Genomic DNA, 5,366 nt, shown 5'->3' with positions numbered 1-5,366 from the left:
TAATACTAGATTTTTATATATTCACACCACAGATTCGAAGTTTACGGGGTGTTACAATTATCATAATACACATCTAAATACTATCTCGCCAGGAACTCTTAACAATCTTGAGCTTTCGACTCTTGGAATGTAAGATGGTTATGAAAATATAGAGAAGGCAATAATATAAGAATCATGCCTTTTTGAAAGAATGGGGCTAGCCCTCACCACCTTTACGCTTCTTTAACTTTATCGACTAAATGCTTTCCCTCAAAGCTCACGATTCTACATTCAAGAGAATTCGTACTAAAATTAGATAATTGGAAGCATACTTAGGCCTCAACTAAAATGACTAAGCGCTAACGAAAAGTGCAGAGCGATATCTCCTTTGTTCCAACAGGGATCCGTATGATAAACAACTCACGAATATCGAGTAGCAACACCGATAATATCATAATCAATAACTTCTTGAAGTTAAACATTGTTTAATTCTTAAACTCCTTTTCAAGTCGTCCATAACAATAACTATAACACAACACCATATTTATTCACATATATGCTTCCTCAACATCCTTAGTATCATTCACTGAAATTATACTCATAGCACTCTAAGAATCATGACTCAAGTGAACTCACTATTCAAAATATCCTTATTACCACATTTGAGATGCATATTCTACTTTCTTCTCTAATCAAGTTATTCAACCACTCAAATACTCTTAACATGAAATAGGTATAAAACTCACCTTTGATCATATAAGAATGAACTTTAGATGAAGATACTTCACTTGAGAGAAAACCCTAATTTCCATACCAAAGGAATTCTTGACTTCTATCAATTTTAGTGAGCTTATTTTTACACACTAGATTCTCTTAATTCTTGATGTTTAATCTTTGGTTTCTCTTGGATTTGTATTGATATGGTGAGTTAATGGAAGCTTAGAGAGGCTTTAGGGTTTTATTTTAGGTGAAAATGAGGCCTAAATCATGGGAAGCCTCCATTTATAGGCTTAGAAAATTTCCACGGCTTTACGATTTTACGGAAATTTGGGGAAAGTACCTATTATTCATCCCGCACTTTGGAGCGAGTTCTTATTCATCCGTACTTTCAAAGTGCGGGTTACTGTTCATCCGAGGTAAAAAAAATTCCAACTTTCTAGAATTTTTGGCAAAGTGCGCCTAGAAAGTGCGGGACACACTTTATTGTACGGGACGTATTTTACTACGCACTTCCACCAATCGATCTATCGATTACATTAGAAAAGAATGCTTTGTGGCTGAACTTCAATTTACATAGGTTATGGATTAAAAGTAACTCCTTATATTCTAGGACATATGCCCCTCTCAAATTGGACAATATTTCCATCCAAAAATTGCAGAATTTTCCAACGAACCTAACTTCTTCGATTCGCTTGATCCGAAACCTTTAAATACTTGTCTAACACTAATTAAAAGTCTTCCTTAACCTTTTAGGGGTATCATGGCCTCTCTATATTCATGTTAGTTTGCTTACGACGCGAAAATTCATGGTGTAACATCTTCCCCACTTAGAAACATTCGTCCTCGAATGTTAAAATCTTAGGGATTACACCAAAATATTGCGAGGAGTTTCCCTGTAATATGGCATTGCCGTCTGTCCACAACAATCCAAAAAAATAACATGTCTCACGAGACTGTGACAATGTCAAGAAAACACGGCCACACGCGACCAAAAGTATAAAAAGAAAGCATTACATACCTTATGATAATGGCGTCTCATCTTGAACCTCTTCTGAGGGTGAAAACAATTGCGGATATCTGGACTTCATATCTTCCTCTACCTCCTAAGTCATTTCTTCTTTGTTATTGTTTCTCCATAAGACCTTGACTGAGGCTATCTCTTTGTTCCCGAGTTTTCGCACTTGTCTATCTGGTATAGCAATGGGTACCTCTTCATAAACCAACTTCTCGGTAACTTGAACATCATCTACACAACTACTGAAGGATCCCTAACACATTTGCGGAACATCGACCGCATGAAAAAATTGGATGGTGATTCAAGTTCGAGGTAAATCTAGTTCATAAATAGCAGCCCGCATGGCATACAATCTTATGGCCCAACGAATATCTGGGACTAAGCTTGCCCTTCTATAGAATCTTATTACACTTTCATCGGCGACACCTTTAAGAACACCCAATCATTGATTTGGAATTCCAAGTTCATTGGCGTGATTGTCCCGTAAAGACTTTTGGCGACTTTTGCTCGACAATTTGATCCAGAATAAGTTTGATCTTTTCTACGCGCTGAATCAGTGCGGACCTATTAGTTATGTCTCTCCTACTTCAAACCATCCAATTGGCGATCTGCAGCTGCAGCACCGTATGGGGCCTCATACAGTGGTACGAATGCGGAGTGATAACTATTGTTGTAAGCAAATTCAATAAGTTGAAAATGATCATCCCAACTACCTCCAAAATCTAATATACATTCCCATGACTTATATCTTCCAATGTCCGAATATGTTCAACTTTCCATAATCGGTCTGGGGATGAAATGTTGTCTGATGCTACTTGAGTTCCAGCCTTCTTGAAAGGACTTCGAGATTTTATCGGTAAATTGGGCACCTACGTGCATGATAATGGATACTCGAACACCGTAAGAGTCGCACTATCTCCCTTAAGATACATCCTTGCATAATCTTACTAAGTATGTAGTTTTGTGGGAAAGAAAATGCTGATTTCGTAAGTCTATCAACAATTACCCATATGGAGTCATACTTACGCCGAGAACGAGGTAAGCCTACAATAAAAATCCATATTGATCACTTCCCATTACTAGGTTGAGATTTCTATAGGTTGCAACAATCCTCCGGGCTTTTGATGCTCAATTTTTACTTGTTAGCAATTTGGACATTGAGCTACAAGTGCCTTTATATCTTTCTTCATTCTTCCCCGTACATTGCTTGAGGTCATGGTACATCTTCGTCGCTCCTAGGTGAACGGAATAACGGGAGTAATGAGCTTTCGGTCACGATGGCCTAATCCTTGACATCCCAGGACACCTGACTTCGATGCCCGAGAATCCCGTACGAAATCTCGAATGGTGACCTTTTCTTCGGGAGGTATCTGTAATAACTTAACAGGATCTTCAAATGGCGCTTTTCACTTCCCATATCTAAGGATGAATCGAGTTTGGGTTGTGAATATTAACCTGCCTTTGCCGGAATCAATTAACGAACTCCTAGGCTAGCTAATGGAGCTCTTGAAGCTAATTCTTTCTTCTCGGTTGAATGTCACATAAACGCCCCATGGATTTGCGGCTAAGAGTATCGGACCATGTTGCTTTTCCCGGATTATATAGTATACTCACATCATAATCTTTTAATAACTTTAACCATCGCATCTACCGAAGATTCAACTCTTTCTTCTTGACAATATATTGGAGACTCTTATGATCGGTATAGATATCAACATGGACTCCATATAAATAATGCCTCCACATCTTCAATGCATGGATCACCGCAGCGAATTCTAAATCATGAGTCGGGTAGTTTTTCTGTATTTTGTGCAATTGCCTTGAAGCATAAGCGATCGCCTTACCGTGCTTTGCGTCAACACTGCAGCCTAATCGACGGAGGCATCACACACTACTAAACAGCGCAAAAATCGATGGATAAAAAATCGACGCCTTTGCGTCGGTTTAAAAAAACCGACGGACAATCGACTTCTGCGTGGTTTTTTACATTCTATTTTAATTATTTTAATTAAAAGCGAACGAACGGCGTCGGTTTTTTTGGCAATTTTAAAAATACAATGACGGACATCCCCGCGCGGTTTTATTAAAAAAAATAATAATAATTAATATAAAGCGCGTCGTACGTACGTTTTATTTTTAAAAATATTTTAAATAATATGCAATTCAATTTGTTTTAAAAAAATAATAAATAATTTTTTTAAACGAACGGACGGGGTCGGTTTCTTTTTTTTTTTTTTTTTTTTTTAATTTTTGGGTCAGAAATGCGGTCAAACGTGCGGAAAAACCGATGGACGGGGTCGGTTTGTGTCGTCGATTTTCTTTAAAATGGAGGCGGACGGGTTTTAGACCCATTCTTCTTCTCAAATTAAAACCCCCATTCCCCCCCCCCAAACCCTAGGGAAATCGCCCCCTCATCAAGCCACCCATCCACCCATTTTGCCACCGCCAACGCGCGCTGTTCTTGTGACCATGACCTAGACCGTTTTGAAGTTAATTAGTTGGGGATTAGTTTCTCTTAAGTGGGGCTTTTAAAATTCTTTCAATTTTAGTTTTATTTGTAGATTTTAGGCCTAATGCTAATCTATTTTAGCTTTGTTAAACATCATTTGCAATGTTATTAATGTTGAATTTGTGAAAAAATGTAAACTTTATTTGACTAGTTTAGTTGTCATTTTTTTTTTTTTGGCTTGAGATTGTGTTATATTTCATGTTCTTTGTCAATGTGTTTGTGTTAGCTTAGTTAGCATTCTTTGTAATATTATTGATGTTGAATATGTGCAAAAATGTATGTTGATGTTGAATATGTGCAAAAATGTATACTTTTTTTTTTTTTTTTTTTTTTTTTTTTTAGCATCAAAAATGTACTTTAATTATTTGACTAGTTTTTTTTTTTTTTTTTTTTTTTTTTTTTTTTTTTGGGTTGGATTGTGCTTTTTGTTAGAATTTCATAAGTTATTAGAATTGTTATTGATCATTCCAAATTAGAATTAGTTGAGATTGTGCTTTTCAAAGTTAGAATTTTTAAGTTATAGTATTTCTATAACCTCAATACTAAAATGTAGATTTTATTTCTCTAGATTTACTTTCAATTTTTAGAATTGGTTGGAATTGTGCTTTTCAAAGTTAGAATTATTAAGTTATGTTAGAATTATTAAGTTATAATATTTCTATAACACCTCAAAACTAAAATGTAGACTTTATTTGACTAGATTTTACTTTTCAATTTTAGAATTAAAGTTAGAATCCATAAGTTATTAAAGTTAAATTTGTTATTGAGAATTCAAAGTTAGAATTGGTTGGGATTGTGCTTTTCAAAATTATATTAAAGTTAGAATTTATAAATTATTGAAGTTAGAATTGTTATTGAGAATTCAAAGTTAAGTGGTTGGGATTGTGTTTTCTTAAGTTATATTTTAAGTTAAATTCTTAAGTTATAATATATTTCTATAACCCAATAATTTGTGGGTATATTTTTGTAGATGGATCGTATGTGGATGTATAATATGAATAATAGTAATCGTGTGGGTGTACATGATGAATTTGTTAAAGGTTTTGATGGGTTTATCACCCATTACAATGAAACCCTTTCCTTTTTCAAAATGAAGGTAATTGGAATTGATGTCCTTGTTCTCATTGCCGGTGTATGAAGTAT

This window comes from Lycium ferocissimum, chromosome 3, assembly GCF_029784015.1.
Source record: "Lycium ferocissimum isolate CSIRO_LF1 chromosome 3, AGI_CSIRO_Lferr_CH_V1, whole genome shotgun sequence".
In the NCBI taxonomy this organism is placed as follows: Eukaryota; Viridiplantae; Streptophyta; class Magnoliopsida; order Solanales; family Solanaceae; genus Lycium; species Lycium ferocissimum.
The sequence above is the reverse complement of the archived record's forward strand: the minus strand, read 5'-3'. Positions refer to the sequence as shown.